The sequence below is a fragment of the Microtus pennsylvanicus genome, chromosome 15, assembly GCF_037038515.1.
Source record: "Microtus pennsylvanicus isolate mMicPen1 chromosome 15, mMicPen1.hap1, whole genome shotgun sequence".
Classification (NCBI taxonomy): Eukaryota; Metazoa; Chordata; class Mammalia; order Rodentia; family Cricetidae; genus Microtus; species Microtus pennsylvanicus.
Genome location: NC_134593.1, coordinates 11,795,891 through 11,814,042, shown reverse-complemented (window position 1 = coordinate 11,814,042; position 18,152 = coordinate 11,795,891). Strand labels below are relative to the sequence as shown.

The following is an 18,152-nucleotide window of genomic DNA, read 5'->3' as shown; positions in this document are numbered from 1 at the left end:
GTTTATACAATTGACTTCCCTTTCTCTTATAAGTAGAAGTTGAAAAGCAGGTATTGGCATACTGAATCTAAAATAAATGTGCTGTGTTTAACCAGCAAGGAGTTTGGAGGGTAGTGTTTTGGCTTCTAACTGTATTTTCCCTACACCATCTGAATGATACCTAGAACTTCCTTTGTGCACCGTTTCCAGGTGCAGACGATCCCAGCTTGTGAAGACTGCAGCACTGAGCTTCTGGACACTTGGGAGACGGGGCCCATATCTGATACAGGAATTGATGGAAGGGTTTTGTTTGCTTTTACTTTTCGAGTCAGGGTTTCTCTGTGTAGCCCTGGCTGTTCTGAAACTCACTCTGTAGACCAGGCTAGCCTCCAACTCACAGAGATCGACCTGCCTTTGCCTTCTGAGTGCTGGGATTAAAGGCACGCATCTTTAAAGTTTCCAGAAATAAATTCTTTTTAAATATCAGCAGACGCACCCAGCATGCTGGGCATGGCATTCATAGCTCAAGTGGCAGAGCAGAACTAATGTGCTATTATGTGACAGCAATTCCCACCCAAAAGGAAGGCATTGCCAATGGTCATCACTCACCTTCAGTGGGTCTCTCAGAGAGTCTGTGGTTTACATACCCTGTCTCTGGGCCCAACAATGACAGGGCAAGAGGGTAAGGAAACAGAGGGAGCCCTTGAATTTGCTTGCTTGGGAGATTCAGGTATAGAAGGACAGAGTAAAATTACAGCCCTCCGGGCAGCAGGTTTCAGTGAAGTTGCTCAGCTTGGGGGGCGGGGGACCATGTGGTACCACAAGACCCTATATCCCAGAAGTACCCTCATCCTCATTCCCAGTAAGAGGATGCAATCTGATTTTCCTGCCTTAGTTCGTTAAACACAAAGAGATTGCTTGATCAAGTCTTCATGGCGTAAGTCTGTGCTATGAGTGAAATAGCTTCAGTTGGGGAGGGTGTAATGGATTATTTTTTTTAATTTTTTTTATTTATTTATTATGTGTACAGCCTTCCATGTGTGCCCACATGCCAGAAGGGGGCGCCAGGCCTCATTATAGATGGCCGTGAGCCACCATGTGGTGGCTGGGAATTGAACTCAGGACCTCTGGAAGAGCAGTCAGTGCTCTTAACCACTGAGCCATCTCTCCAGCCCCGTAATGGATTATTAAAAATGTTGCAGGATCCCTGGTGGCAGCAGGCGGCAGAAACCGCTGCAGGTTCCCAAGTGGTGGCAGGCAGGGGGCATCAGGTCCCGAGAGCAGCCAATCCCAGGCAGGGACGGTGCACGAGACATGCGGCAGGTCTCATGGCTGGTCCCTGGCAGAGTCCCCAGCAGGTGGTGGGCAAGAGACAGACGGATAGGCATACCACACAGAGTGAGGTTGGATATTTATTTAGTGGTTATGGAAGGGAAGGGAGAAGGGGAGAAGAACACAGACATACAGAGAGAGAGAGAGAGAGGGGGGGGGGGAGACTGGAGCTGCCTCTCAGAGACTGAGCCAGAAAAGAAGAGACTAAGGTTGCAAGCAGGAAGGAAGATCTGCCTGCCTCTGCCAATGGGGAAGGGAGTGGGCATGGCTTGTCTCTTAAAGAGACAGAACAATCATTACAGAGGGATGCAGACAACTATATTTCCTATATCAGAAATATATAGCCTGATAAAAATTCATGTAAAAACAAAACATCTGTTATCCAAGACTTGCATTCCTCCATTCAGTTCAAAGAAGAGACTTCTGTTTCATGGGATTTAAAGAGCTGGGTTTTTATATAAAAACCCAACTGTCCTTGTATACTATAATTTCCTCTCCTAGGCCAATATAAAATTAGATTTCACAGAACTCTTGGGGTTTTTTATTGCACTTAGTACGTATGTATGCACACACATGTGTGCACACACATTTGACACGTGTGTCAAATGAAAGTGTAAGGACAACTTGGTGTGGGCAGCTCTTGCATTCCTCCATGTAGGAATCAAATGCAGTCATACATCTAGGCAAGCACTGTTACCCACTAGCCATCTCGCCCTCCCCAATTCTGCTTTAAATATGCATTCTTTCATAGCAAGAGTGTTTCCCCTTTACCAAACAAGAGCTTTTCATTTAAATTCCTCTATTCTGTTACATATCTTGAATAATGTTCTTTTTAAAAAAAAACAAGTTTATTTATTGAAAGAATCTGAAAATAGTAATAAGGACTTCGTTAACAATTAACAAATTTTAAGATATTAATATGAAACATTAAGAATTTACGTGAAAACTCCATGTGTTCTAGATCAGTCTGATAGCAGCTGCTTCTAGACTTGTCAACACTTGCTTTTTAGATGCATGACAAGCTACCACAACTTAACAGCGCTGATACCAGACCACTTAGGGCTCCAGATGTGCTGCGGTGTGTCAACAAGGGCCCAGCAGGCCCTGACTTTAACAGGCAGAAGAAAGCTCAGTGTGGTCAACACTACTGAGCAGCGTGAGACAGAAGCCAGGCTAAGAATGGGCAGTTCTCCCTGCCATAGGAGGGGAAGACGAAACTGAAGGCAGAGACCTAACTGCAGCACCTTGGCTGACCAGTGACTCCACAAAGGCTCCAGGGTCTATGTGGTATCCACGTGTGTTATTTGTTACATACATGTGCTGCACAGAGAGCTCCATATGGCTGATGCTCGGATGCAAACCTAAGACTCTTATGGGAGAAGGGCAGGCCCACAAGCCTGATGTCAATAGTGAGTTGGTCTCAAAACCCTTGTGGCCACTGCGTAAGGGAAGAGAGGAAGCACAGAGCCCTGTCCTGCACTGTCTGCATTGGGCTGGACACAATGGAAACACTGGACAACAGGCAGTCTCCTCTAAATCTTCACAAAGTGTGTACAAGAAAATATGTACATAATCACTTCAGAAAGTTTAAAATAATCTCTAAAAAGTGTACACAGGATTTAAAATGTCTCGGGAGCTGCTGCCCTGCGATATGAGGACCGTGACGTTGCTGGATGGCTGTGCAGTGTTCCTCTGCTCTGGAAGGCGTCAGAGGCCGTGGGCCAGACTGAAGAGGCACCTAGACATCACATGCCTTGCCAACCCATAGCAAAGCTGCCAGGTGACCCCAAGAGTTGCAGGGGGAAAGGTGCAGTCCCTGGGGAAAAGCACTGCAGCTAAAGGATGATTTCTGCCTGAGACATTTATTTCAATATCAAAGGGAAGATCAATTCATTCTGACCCCCTCAGAATTTCAACAGACTGATTTATGGGAATTCCTGATCTGGGATCTCAGGGGGCCCATAGGAGAGATGTAAGACACCCAGCCCAGTCCTCATTTTGCTTCTTTAGAAATGAAAAAGAGGTTTAAAAACATGAAAAAAATGATCTGTTCTTCAAAAGGCAGACCCGAGCTCTCCCAGCAAGGCAGGAGGACACAGAGATGCCTGGACACCCATGTGGTTGGTCAAGGCCAGGTCGGCCAGAAGGCCAGCAGGAGAGCAAGAGAAGGAAGGCCCCCAAGGGCTTGAGGGCTCAGGTCAGAGGCTGGCAAGTGAGGCCTAGCTGTCCTCCTCGTCCTGGTCCTCATCCTCTGGGAAGTGAGCTTGCTTCTTTTGAACATTCCAGTGCAGATACTGGGCAAGGCTCTCAAACCAGCCACTCACAGGGTCACACACACAGGTAGAGGGCAGTGGGTAGCAGGAGGTGGTGATGCTGATGCTGTCTCCATGGCATATTTCCTGCCTCTTCCGTCCATCAAAGGACACCCATGCAGTGTTCCTGGCTTCTGGTGACAGCATAATGATCAGTTCCACCCCTACTGGGACCACGATGGGCCTTAATGACAGCGAGCAGGGGCAGATGGGTGTAACCATGATGGCCGGCTCATTGGGGTGGATCATGGAAGGCCCGGCTGCCACTGCATATGCTGTACTGCCCGTCAGGGTGGACACAATCATGCCATCGCCCTGCACAGTGGTGATAAGGTTTCCATCCAGGTAGACATCTACATTCTATAGGTATGAGGAGGAGCCTCTGTCGATCACCACTTCATTCAAGACCTGGTACTGCATGTCCTGCCTTCTGCCCTCTGTGTCCAGGCCATTCTCACTGAGGCCATTATGGATGGCTCTCTTCTTATCTCTGGGCTCTTTCACCACCCTGACCTTCAGCCGGCTCCTCAGGATAATCGCAGCATTCCCCTCTATCACCTGATTCACTTGGGATTGGAAGTTCTCAAAGTTGAAAGGGGTCAGGAAGCTCAGGGAGCCAAGGTGGAAGGCTATAACAGGAGGTGCACTGCCCTGGAAAAGAGAGGAGGCATAGAGCAGGGTACTGTCTCCTCTGAGGCATATGATGAAGTCTATCTGGTTGGAAATGTCATCATAATCTTCACGGAAAGTGCAGAACTTCTTCACTGGTCCAAAGTTTTCATCACTCACTATAGCAGGGTCTTCCAGCACTTCCTTTTCCACATATACAATCATGTTGTTCTCCTCCGTGAGGTACATGCAGAGCTTTGAAGGGCTGCAGTAGGCTGGCATCTCTTTCCTTACCTCCTGTGTGTGCAGAGTGCAGCTGACCCACTATCTACGGCTTCCACATCCACAAAGTTGAACAACTGTGGTTTGAAAATAATTTTTCAAATTTGAGTGTGTGGCAAACACATAGAAAGCTCTCTTCCTGTCTCTGGTTCCTAGACAATACAGTGGTACAACTGTTGACACTGCGTTCTCCCTGATAAGGCATCGATATCTGATGGAAAGTGTGTGGCAGGACTGCCCGGGGTGCATGCAGAAGTGTGGGGGATGTGGGGGGGGGCTTTTTTTATGTGAGGCACTTGGAATTTGGATCAGTGGCAGTCCTGGAACCAACTACCAAAAGACAGCTGTATTTCTATGCTCTTCATATTTTAAAAGCACATTTGAGATAATTGAAAAAACAAAAGTGCTTATTGTTAAGTTTGGATCTTAATTGCTCCTCCAAGGCTGGTGCTTTGAAGGCTCAGTCCTTGTCTGCCAGCAAGCGCTGTGAGCAGGCGGTGGACACAGGAGGCAGGACCTAACCATAAGAGCTATGTTAGGACCCTTCCTCTCTCCTGGCTCCCTTTGCTGGGTTGCTGCTGTGAGGTGAGCACCCTGCTCCTGCCATCTGTTCTGCCTTACCTCCAATGCCAGCTGAGTCTTCTCTTTTGGCTTCTCTCAGTAGGTACCTCAGAAAGTAACATACTGTTAGAGACTGCAGTCACTGTTAGTGAGTGTGGGTCACCATAATCACATGAGCACATATGGTTTTGCTCTAACCCAGCACTTCTCTTGTCTCATGGAATGCTAAAATCCCTGAACCTGTTTTTAAAAACTGCCAGTGCCTGCCCACTCCCCACTTCCATGCACATCAGAGCTGGTAACTGGTTTAGGGAGGAGGAAGTACCAAGTATTTCTCAGAAACTCCAAGGAGAAGCATTGCAGGCCAGTCCCGCAGAGGAAGGCCCTCCAGGTAAGCTGCTTCGTTGTTACCCATTAACCCAGGCAGCCGTGCATTCACGTGAAAGCTGAGTTAACTTACACAACTCACATAAAGATCAATGCCTTGTAACTCGGGGGGTGGGGTGCTCTCAGCAAGGGAGATGATACAGGGACAACCCCCCCATGCCCCACTTTCTTTGGTCCGTGGAAGGAAAGTGGGGAGATTATAAAGTTTCAGCACACCTACTTAAAGGGGGCTGTCCATTTTCTTTCCAGAAGCCTCATCTTTTACTAGCCAAACCTTGTAAAGTTGGCAAAAACCAGAAGATGTGGTCAAAGTTTCTGGAACTGAATGTCAGTCACTCAAATCCCTTAGTAGAAGAAAAGTCTTTCCAGTATGTCTGTCACTCTGGCTACAAAGTCAACCCGCCAGGGTTAGAATGTAGGGCCTGAGCAGTGTTTGTGATTAATTTCTACACTGTTAAAATTGGCAGTGGTGCTGATGATGAGGCTATGGATATTCAAAGAGCGCATGTCTATAAGAGTGATGTTTATGTATGGTTGGGATGTAGGACCCATCCACCCACTTTAAAGAACGGTGCACGGGCTAAGAACCTGGCTCAGTGGTGCCAATTACTTGCAGTGCAGGCAGGAGGACCTGAGTTTGGATTCCCCAGCCCCCACATAAAAGCTAAGCATGGTGGAGGCAAAGCCAGGAGTATCCCTGAGGCTTACTGCTGGTCAGCCTAGCTAACACGTCAAGTGTCAGGTTCAGTGAAAGACACTGTCTCAGAAAGTAAGGTGGAGAGCAATACAGAGGAGACACCTAAAGTTGATCTCTGGCATGCACACACACACAGACACACACACACACACGCACGCACACACATACTCATGCATGCAAGCACGCACACATGCACGCACATGCACACACGCACATGCACACATGCAGGCACACGCATGTACACACACACACACTTAAAAAACGCAAAGAAAAGTAGAGTACAGAGGTCAAACCAGTTTGGAAGTACCCTGCTTTCTCCTGAGTCCCAGGACTCCTCTGCTCCCTCTGCAAGCAAAACCACCACAGAATTTACATCTGCCATTTGTGGTTTTCCTGCAGCGAAGAATTCAAACCACTGATGTTTCTAATTCTACCCCTAAGACGATGACAGTTGGACAGAACATGAAGCCTTGGTCTTCTGTCAACTCCCAGCTAGCCCTGCGGTGATGTCCTTATTTAAATCTTATAACAAATATTTCCATCCTCTCTGTCACTTTAGACGAATTTACATTCTAGGCTCCTATCGAGACTTAAAGAAGGAGAGCAGGTGACTGGAGATCATGCCGCAGATCATCCTGGCAGCGGAGGAACTGTAGGTTACTGTGGGGATTTCTTGTAATAGAAGGAAACCACTGGCCTATCCCCAAGTATCTTGTAACCTTAGGGTCAAGGAGTTTGACGCTGAGGTGTGGGGCTTGGTCACGTATGATGCAGAATGTTAGACCTGCAGGTTGTGATTTTGCCCTCATAATCTCCCACATATTAAAGCCTAATATAATTAGGTAACCTGACTCTGAGTGTCTACTTAATGAAAGCATGAAACACTCTTAAGTAAGACAAATGTATTCCTTCTAACTGATTAATGGGAGCTTCTTGGGAAGTAGAGTGGAAGTGCTAATAACAAATTTTCACTCTTTAGGCACACAAAAGTTCAACAAATGCTAACCAATACTTCCTGAATGCTAGCCCCTGTATTTTATTCACAAGTCCCACCATAACCTCATTACCCTATTGAGTAAGTAATATTATGAACTTCATTTTCCAGATACGGATACTGTAAGACTAAACAGCTTGTACAAAACTACAGAACTCCAAAGCCAAGATTCAAACACAGAATCTAAAACTTACGCAGCAGTGGTAACATGTAGTCAGGGTCCTAGCTCAAGGTCTAGTGGGAAAGATCTCTTGATTATTACACAAAGCTCATCTGCAGGAAATAGAAGACAGTCATTTGCAGGGAGTCAGGGTGGAAGAAGACTGGGTCAAAAGCTCCCGGAATTAGCTCTATTGGAAACGTGGCCAAAATAAACAAGACTATGGGATTTCACAAAACAGAGAGAAAGAAGACATTGTAGGTGGAGGAAACATATGAACAAAAGCAAACAGCAGATGTATATGTTGATTCTCACCATTGTGCTTCAGTAAAGAAGTGTGGCCACACGAATACACAGCGACTCTGCAGGAGCCTGGAGAAGTCGTAGGGTCTGAACCTGCTGTTGGCAGAGGAGGTGATAGGAGAGAGATCTACGAGGCATCACCAAGGAAGAATGCCAAGAGTTTTGTTGCTGTTTAAGACATATCTGGCACATAGTAAACTCTCAGGTCATTGTCTTAGTTAGGTTTCTATTGCTGTGATAAAACACCATAACCAAAAGCAACATGGGGAAGAAAGGGATTATTTCACTTATACTTCCAAATCACAATCTTCCTTATCCAAGGAAGTCAGGCAGGAACCTGGAGGCAGGAACTGAAGCAGAGGCCACGAAGAGGCACTGCTTACTGCCTTGTTCTCCATGACTTGTTTGCCTTTCTTATTGCGTCCAGGACCATCTGCTGAGGGATAGTACCACTTGCAATGATCTGGGCCATCTCATATCAATCACTGATCAAGAAAGTGCCCCACAGATTTGCTCTCAAGCCAGTTTGGTAGGTGAATTTTCTCAGTTGCGGTTTTCTCTTGTCAAATGACTCTAGCTTGTATCAAGTTGACAAAATACTAACCAGGACAGTCATATCTGCTGATTGAATGAAGGAGAAAATAAAATGCTTATAAGACCCAAAGATGGGTGAAGAAGTAGAGTGGATATAAATGATTTAATAAAAAGCAGAAATAATTCTGAGGTTTTACACACGGGTAAATGGTAGAACCATGAACTTTTATACAGAATTCAAGCAAAGCAACTCATTTGGAGGCTTGCCAGGCACAGGTGAGTCAAATGAGGCCAGGATGATGCTTCCAGAGCTCTAATGAAGCACGTGCTGGTTCATTTCTTCACTAAGCATTCTCTGGTCCTCTTACTTGTTCAGTAAATGATAAACATGTATCATCTGTGCCACAACAATGGGCAGGAAAGACTTGTCAGAGAAATGGTCTAATCATTGACCTAGACGTAAGCTGAATGCAGAGGTGCACATCTGTATAGTCAGTATCAGGGAGACAGAGATGGCAGCTCTGTGGAATTTGCTGACTAACCAGCCTACACGAATCAGTGACCTCCGAGTTCAATGAGAAATCCTAACTAAAAAGTGAAGTAGAGAACTTGGAGCTGGAGAGATGACTCAGGGATTGAGAGCAAGGGCTGTTCTTCCAGAGGACCTGCATTCACAGCACTGACATGGTGCTCAGAGCTTTTTGAAACCCCAGCCCAGTGTTGTGTAGCAGTTTCCCCTGAGATTGAAACATTCCATCTAGAAGGGAAGCTCCTTAAGACAAAGTTAACAACTCAAAACAGCTCCAGGAAGTCCCTGAAACTGACCAGATTCACTGGGCTCCTCCCTCTCAAGAGAAAATCATAAAGCGGGCTGCAAGTCACTCTCAGGAAAGTAAGCCAAGCTGCAAAGAGGGCTCTGAGAACAGCCAAGTGGTCTGGAAGAAGCAGAAATCAGCTGAGTTTCCTGGAAGAGGTTCTCAACAACTGAGATACCTGGGAAGGATCCTCTCCAAGCTGTTCAGCCGCTTTCAGACTGTGCAGTGAGCTCCACGTCCCAGTTTTGTGAGCTGTCACCCATGTGGGGCAGGCTTTGGTGACGCACCTGTCTTAGAGTCATTTCTGCTCCTGTAAGGAACTCCTCACCCGTACTCCTGTAAGGAACCCCAATAAAACTCATTGGTTCAACAAGTTGGACTTTAGTGGTATTTGTACTTTGGTCTGTCATGGGCTCCCTATTTGGGGAAGTAGGTATATGCATTATATCTCTCTGAGAAAAATCTGTCACACAATACCCAAGGTACCTGACACCCTCTTCTGTCCTCCATGGGCACCAGGCACACATGTGGTGCACAGACTTACATAACAAACACCCATACACATAAAGATAGGTAGGTAGGTAGGCAGGCAGACAGACAGACAGATAGATAGATAAAAGGGTGAACAATTGATAAAGACACTGGCATTGGCCTTTGGATGCCACAAATACACACACAAGTACATATGTGCACACACATATGCACATACACAAACACATATATGTTGGAATACACTCTTTTTTTTTTAATACACTCAACACCAATGAGAGTAGAAGAGACAAGACATAACCAGTGAACCGAAGTTAGGATTCTCGGAAGGCTCTGAAGCTGGATCTAGTTTCTATTCTTGTCTTATACTCTAAACCACAAGGTGGGGTGGGCAAGCATGCAAGAGTTTATAGAAGCCCACGTGGCAGTCAGAAGGTTGTGAAGGGCAACAATCCATTGTTTCAGGTGTTTCTCCAGGTCATTTTGTTCTAGGTAGCAAATGAAGTCATGCTTGGCAAACAGGCAGCACAACCTTCAAGCAAATCTTAAAAAACTCAATAAATCAATATCTAGTAATTGGTCTTTTCTAACTTCAACGCTTCACTTATCACACACACACATGAGCATGAACACACACACACATAAAGAGAGAGAGAGAGAGAGAGAGAGAGAGAGAGAGAGAGAGAGAGAGAGAGAGAGAGAGAGAGGGCGCTGAGTTGGGACCTACAGATGGCTATCCTGGCAGAGGACCCAAATTTGCTTCCCAGCTCCCATGTTGGGCAGCTCACAACTGCCTGTAACTCCAACCCCAAGAGAACAGACACTCTCTTCTGACCCCCACTGGCACTGCAGGCAAATGTCCAAGCCACATACCGATACACATACACATTCTAAAAATAATTTTTTTTAAAAAAAAAAAAAGCTAAATCAATTCATTTTCCTCTTTCTTTCAACTTCCATGCCCATACGTCTGCTCTACTAGTGCTTTCCTTCTGTCTGCCTAGGTTCCTACAGAGGCCTACACACCTCCCCGCTTCTTTCTCTGTTGCTCTATGGAGCTGTTTTCCTCACTGTGATGAGAATGCTCTGATTCAGAAAACCAGGTCTTGCCACTTTACCACTTGACATCCTTGGCTTTCTGTCCAATTTACTATAAAATCCAAATGCATTTGCAATGATGCATTGGTCTCTGCACATTCCCACCCTTGCCCATTTTGTCAGCTTCGCCTCCCACCATTGTCTCTAAATCACTGACCTTTTGGTTATGCTGAACTGCTCCCATGGCCTCTACCTCCCAGGTTCTTCATTACTGAAAGGCCTTTATGCACACAGCTTCCCTTTGGTGATGCACACACACACCTTTTACCCACCTAGTCATTCTCCAGTTTTCAGGCTGATTGTCTCCTTCTTGAAATTATACCACAGACTAGCTAGTTTTTATTGTTGTTTAAAAAGAAGGGGATGGGGCTGGAGAGATGGCTTAGTGGTTAAGAGCATTGCCTGTTCTTCCAAAGGTCCGGAGTTCAATTCCCAGCAACCACATGGTGGCTCACAACCATCTGTAATGAGGTCTGGTGCCCTCTTCTGGCCTGCAGACAGAATAAAAAGAAAAAAAAAAAGAAGGGGATGGTGGGTGGTGGTGCCACAAGCTTTTAATCCCAGCACTCAGGAGGCAGAGGCAGGTGGATCTCTGTGAGTTCGAGGCCAGTCTGGTCTACAAGAACTAGTCCAGGACAGGCTCCAAAGCTACAGAGAAGCCCTGTCTCAAAAAAGAAAAAAAAAAACCTAACTAACTAAATAAATGAAAATAAAAAGAAGGGGTTAATTTTGACTCATGATTCTGGAAGTCCATGATCAGGGCCACACTGCTGAAGTGCCAAGACCAAGGAGAGTGTCTAGGGTGGGAGATTGGGAGTGAGCGTGTACACACATGTGTATTGTATACTCTCTGCTTCATAAAGCCATCAGGAGTAAATCGCTAAGACTCCACTCTGTCGGCCTCATCTTATCCCAATCACCTCCCATGGGAGGTAATGTTGTAAGAACATTTAAGGTCTGCTTCCTTAGCAATTTTTAAGTATAAAATACATCATTAACATCTCATCCAACATATCACAGTTGGGTTAAGTTTCTGCACTCTTACTTTCGCACAGTGAGGTGATCCCATAAATAGTGTTATTTTATTTTATTTTTTTTTGTTTTTTGTTTTTTTGAGACAGGGTTTCTCTGTAGCTTTTGGTGCCTGTCCCAGAACTAGCTCTTGTAGACCAGGCTGGCCTCGAACTCCCAGAGATCCGCCTGCCTCTGCCTCCCGAGTGCTGGGATTAAAGGCGTGTGCCACCACCGCCCGGCTGTTATTTTATTCTTTAATTACATGGAATGGATAGTCTCTTTGTCATTATCTAAGAAGACTAGACTACTTGAATAATACATCTTAATTTAATTCAATAAGCAGTCAATAACAAGTTTAATTTACATTTTATAATATCCTTTATTACTGCGTTGATCACTCTTATCTATACCTTAAATCAACTACATTTAAAACTAAAATGTCAAGTAATAACAAAATTGATATTTTTTTCATCCTAGTTAACTTCTTTTGACCTTTGCTTTAAACATGTGATAAAACCACATGTTGCAGAGTTAGAGAAAGGAACACACCAAACTAACCCATAGTATCATGAATTCAGAAGCCATAAACCCCAAACAGGAAGATTATGGGCTAGATATGGCTTTTAGAACTCTCCAATAAAAAATAAAATACAAATTATCCAAATTACACATAGCAAATGACCAGTGCTTCTCAAGTAGATATTTGGATTAGTAAATAGTAGCAGGCACATGAGACAATAATACTCATAAGCTTATATCAAGTAAAGGTATATTTGGATCATTCTAGGCAGAAATGAATCTGTTCTTTTGAAAACTCTGAGACATAAAGAATCAACCATTCTTCCTCCATCTTTGTTAAAGTAACTTTTAACCAACCCCCAAAAGAGGGCAATAGATATACGGAATCTGTGAATTGGAAGAAAAATTTAAATTCAAGCAGTGGATTTACATTTTGAGGCTACAGCCTGTGTGTCTGGAAAATGTCACGAGTAAATGATTCACAATATCTGATTTCATACAGGTTACCAGCTGTGTGGAAAGGCGAGGCGAAATATGCAAAAATCAAACAACACGCAGGTAAAGGAACTGATGAAGCAGTGAGTTCATGACTGATTGAAAGTGTGTGCTGGTCACGGGTCACACTGTAATCCCAGCACTCAGGAGTTTAAAAGGTTGGTCTGGGAGACACAGTGAGACATGAGAGCCTAACTCAAAGCACATTTTCTCAGGGAGCAAGATGGCATCAAATATTCATTCTGATCTTGATAAGGGGTACCACTTTTGTGGTGTTGTATCACCCTTGAGAATCAGCCTCTCCTCTGTAAGAAGCCTAACTTCTCCTCACAGGCCAGGAGGAGGTAATACATAGAGTGCCTGGCATTGGGTGAGACACAAGGTAAGGACTCATTAAATGCAATTGTGTGTGCCTATGGCCCCAGCTAAGGCACAAGGTAAGCACTCATTTAAATTTAACTATGTGTGTCTATGACCCCAGCTATCTGGGATGGTGGGGCAGGAGGATAGCTTTTTTTGAGACCAACCTGGGAAATATGATAAGATCCTGTCTCAAAAAAGAAAGAAAGAAAGAAAGAAAGAAAGAAAGAAAGAAAGAAAGAAAGAAAGAAAGAAAAGAACAGAAAAGAAAAGGAAATTATTGTTAAGATTAGTCTCTTGTAAGTTTTAGGTAACTGTACAAATAAAGATAAAGATAGAAGACCATTTGTTGAAAAGTATTAGAACCAATGCATTACTCGCCGTGGTTCTTAGTTTGCTGGGAATGATAACCAGGACCTCGTGTCTAGCCCCATTGTCTTCACTTCCTAACCTGTAGCTGCCATGAGCGAGTTCATCTCTATCCACATTGGTCTGGCTGGTCCCGACTGGCAATGCCTTCTGGGACTGCTGTTGCCTAGAACATGGTATCTAGCTGAGTGGCTAGATAATCAAAAAATAAAACCATTGGTAAAGAGGGGACTTTTTCAGCAACTTCTTCAGTGAGGTGGGCACTGGTAAGCATGTGCCCAGAACAGTGTTACAGAACTGAGATCCATGGTCATTGACGGGATTCTCAATGGCACTTAGTACCAGCTCTTCTGCAGAGAACAGTTCATCACAGGTAATCACGGTGCTGTTAATGTCTATGCCAGGGGACTACACCACTGGCTAGGAGGTCACTTACCCGGTGACCATCTTGAAGATGACATCTTTGATGTGATCATCTGAGTTTAATTTGTAAGCTGAATGGCCTGTGCAGAGATCTTTGTGGATTTTGTGAACCAATACCAGAGCTAATGGGGGAAGTGACTCTGGTTTACCTCCCTATTGATGAAATGTCTTTATCTTGATCACATCAAGATGTCTGAGCTGGAGTCCCATGTACCCAGTTTCACAATCGTATATGAGTCCTACAACTCCATCCTCTCTACCCGTACCATCCTGGAGCACTCTGTCCACTTGATGGTGGACAATGAGGTCATCTCTAACACTTGTCATAGATACCTTGATACTGAATGTCCAAACTGGACTAACATTAACTGCCTTTCTACCTAGATTACCTCTCACCAGTGCTTCTCCCTGAATGTTGATCTCACAAAATTCTAGGCCAACCTGTTGCTCTATCCTCACATCCACTTCCTCCTGACCACATACATCCCTGTCATCTCTGCTTTTTAAGAAAAAAAAAAGCTTACTATGAGCAACTTTCTGCAAGAAAGATCACCAGTATTTACTTTGAGACAGTCAACTAGATGATGAACTGACCCTCACTATGGGAAATGCAAGGCTTGCTGCCTGTGGTACCATGAAGATGTGATTCCCAAAGATGTCGATGATGTTATTGCCACCACCAAAACCAAATACACCATCCATGTTATGTATTTATACCCCACTGGCTTCAATGCTGGCATTAATTACCAGTCTTCTACTGTGGTACCTAGCAGAGAGCAGGTCACCATACAGTGAGCTATGTGCAGGCAGAGCAATACCACAGCCATTGCTGAAGCCTGAGGTTGCCTAGACCACAGATTTGACCTGATGTAGGCCAAGCATGCCTTTGTTCACTGGTGTGGGGGTGAAGGAATGAAGAAAAGAAAGTTTTCTGAGGTTCATAAGGACGTGGCTACCCTAGAGAAGGACGATGAGAACCAGGAAGTATATGGGTTCTACTGAGGTGAAGGAGGGAAAGAGGAAAGCAACCCTCATTATGCTTCCTTCCTTCCAGCCCTGCAGGCCACATTTGCAGAATCTGAGCTACATGTCAGCTGGCAGGCTTTAAAGGATTGTCTTCACTCTGCAGTAGTCATGTCCTGCCTCCTCCATATGTACCTGTGACACATTTCCATGTCTCAGAGTAAACGCTTTGCAAAAGAAAAGCAGAACTCATATAATCACAGTTCAGCTGTGTTATTTGCTATGAAGAACAACATACAGTTAGCAAGATAATTGAGAGAAAATACACTATAAATTTCTTCTTGCCAGAAGTTTGTCATTTTGAGATTTCTAAAGTTACATGGCTCTTTTCTTGCAAGACACTTCCATTTCAATTGGATGTTTCTATAGGACAGAGGTCCTATCTATTATTGTATGTGGGTTTTATGAATATGCCATTGTTTGATGGAGGAGGGTCATCTGTCTATGTGTTACTTTCATTGGTTAATAAAGAGACTGCCTTGGCCTTTGATAGGGCAGAAAATTATGTGGGCAGAATAGATAGAACAGAATGCTGGGAAGAAGGGAAGTGAGGCAGTTGCCATGATTCTCCAACCCAAGACGAACATAGGCTAGAATCTTTCCCGGTAAGCCACCACCTTGTGGTGCTACAGAGATTATTAGAAATGGGTTAGGCAAGATATGAGTGTTAGCCAAGAAGAGACTAGATATATATAATGGGCCAGGCAGTGTTTAAATGAATATAGTTTGTGTGTTGTTATTTGGGGGCATAAGCTAGCCAGGCGGCCGGGAGCTGGGTGGCAGGAATGCAGCCCGCTGTTCCTTCTACGATTGTTTAAAAAGAAATTGTTTGTGAGGAATACCAAGCATTATATGCATTGTCTGACTTTTAAAAGACATGATGTAGGCCTGGAGAGATGGCTCAGACGTTAAAGGCTAGATGCCCAACCAAGAATATAAAAGACATAATGTAGTTACATAAAAAAAGCATATTCATGTTCATACATACACACACACACATAAAAATCTTATACACAAACCAGTAAAGAGTCTATGGCATTTTGTCTGAAAACCCCTCCTTTCTCATGGTTTAAACTGCTTCTTGTTTTCTGATGGATCTGAATCTGTATATGGCACCTAACTTCCCTTCTGTGTCTCAGATTCACACGTTCAAGTGATGAGCAGATAGCTCCATCAAACAGCAAGTCAGAGTCACACTCATTGTCCTGCTGCCAAGGGACACAGCATTTACCTGAGCAGCACTTTCTCCCTTCTCCCTAAACGGCATCAGGTTTTTGCCTCGTTCATTTTCTTGACCCATCCTTCCTCTCTACTGGGACCACCACTATCCTAGTTTGGGGTCTCATTTATGATTGAAAGGTTGCTGACCTGACCTACTCTGGCTTCCTGTCAGAGGCTCTGTACTATACTGAGAGGCATCCATCTACACATTAAACTGGCCTCTAACTCCCCTAGTATCACCCGCCACTTAATAATGCCATTATAGCCTTTTCCAATTAGTATCCCATTGATCTCCTTTTGGTGTCTTATTGCTCTAGCTAGGACCTCAAGAACTATATTGAATAGATACGGAGAGAGTAGATAACCTTGTCTTGTTCCTGATTTCAGTGGAATTGCTGGAAGTTTCTCTCCAGTTTGATGTTGGCTGTTGGCTTGCTCTATATTGTCTTTATTATGTTTAGGGATGTTCCTTGTGTTCCTGATCTCTCCAAGAACTTTATCATGAAGGGATTTTGTATTTTGTCAAAAGCTTTTTTGGCATCTAATGAAATGATCATGTGGTTTTTATTTTTCAGTTTGTTTATATCGTTTTGTATGTTGAACCATCTCTGCATCTCTGGGATGAAGCTGACTTGATCATGGTGGATGATGGTTCTGATGTGTTCTTGGATTCCATTTGCCAGTATTTTATTTAGTATTTTTGCATCAATGTTCATGAGTGAGATTCGTCTGTAATTCTCCTTCTTAGTAATGTCTTTCTGAGGTTTGGGTATCAGGGTAATTGTAGCTTCATAAAAAGAGTTTGGCATTGTTCCTTCTGTTTCTATTGTGTGGATTAACTTGAGGAGTATTGGTATTAGTTCTTCAGTCTTGTAGAATTCTGCACTGAAACCATCAGGTCCTGGGATTTTTTTGATTGGGAGACTTTTGATGACTGTGTCTATTTCTTCAGCAGTTATAGGTCTGTTTAATTTGCTCATCTGGTCTTGATTTAATTTTGATAAGTGATATTTATCCAGAACATTGTCCATTTCCTTTAAGTTTTCCAATTTTGTGGAGTACAGGCTGTCAAAATATGACCTGATGATTATCTGGATTTTTTCCATGTCTTGTTGTTATGTCCCCCTTTTCATTTCTGATTTTGTTAATTTGGATATTCTCTCTCTGCCTTTTGGTTAGTTTGGATAAAGGTTTGTCTATTTTGTTGATTTTCTCAAAGAGCCAACTCTTTGTCTCATTGATTCTTTGTATTGTTTTCTTTGTTTTTATTTTGTTGCTTTCAGCTCTCAGTTTGATTATTTCCTGCCATCTAGTTCTCCTTGGTGAGTTTGCTTCTTTTTGTTCTAAAGTTTTCAAATGTTCTGTTAATTCACAAGTGTGGGATTTTCGCAGATTTTTTATGTAGGCATTTAGTTCTATAAATTTTCCTCTTAACACTGCTTTCATTGTGTCCCATAAATTTGAGTATGTTATGTGGTCATTTTCATTGAATTTTAGGAAGTCTTTAATCTCTCCCTTTATTTCTTCCTTGACCCATTGATGATTCAGGTGAGCATTGTTTAACTTTCATGTGTTTGTGAGTTTTCTGGAATTAGTATTGCTGTTGACTTCTAGTTTTATACCATGGTGATCTGCTAAGGTACACTGGGTTATTCCAATTTCTTTTGTATTTGTTGAGGTTTGTTTTGTTACCGAGTATTTGATCAATTTTTGAGGTTTCATGAGGTGCTGAGAAGAAGGTATATTCTTTTCTGTTTGGATGGAATATTCTATAGATGTCTGTTAAGTCCATTTGAGTCATAACATCTGTTAGTTCTCTTATTTCTCTGTTCATTTTTTGTCTGACTGACCTGTCCAGTAATGAGAGGAGAGTGTTGAAGTCTCCCAGTATTAGTGTGTGGGGTTTAATGTGTTTCTTTGACATATGAGGGTACCCTTGTATTTGGGGCATACATGTTCAGTACTAAGATTTCCTCTTGATGGATTTTTCCCGTGACTAATATGAAATGACCTTCTTTGTCTCTTTTGACTGATTTTAGCTTGAAGTCTATTTTGTTAGATATTAGGATAGCTGCATCCTCTTGTTTCTTAGATCCATTTGATTGCTATATTTTTTCCCAACCCTTTACTCTAAGACAATGTCTGTCTTTGAGGTTGAGATGTGTTTCCTGTATGC

The 18,152-nt window shown here is 43.6% G+C and overlaps 1 pseudogene; it reads right to left on the bottom strand.

Moving 5' to 3' along the window:
• Positions 1 to 2,847: 2,847 nt before the first annotated feature.
• Positions 2,848 to 16,055, bottom strand: LOC142836122 (NAD kinase-like; annotated as a pseudogene).
• Between the last annotated feature and the right edge of the window lie 2,097 nt (positions 16,056 to 18,152).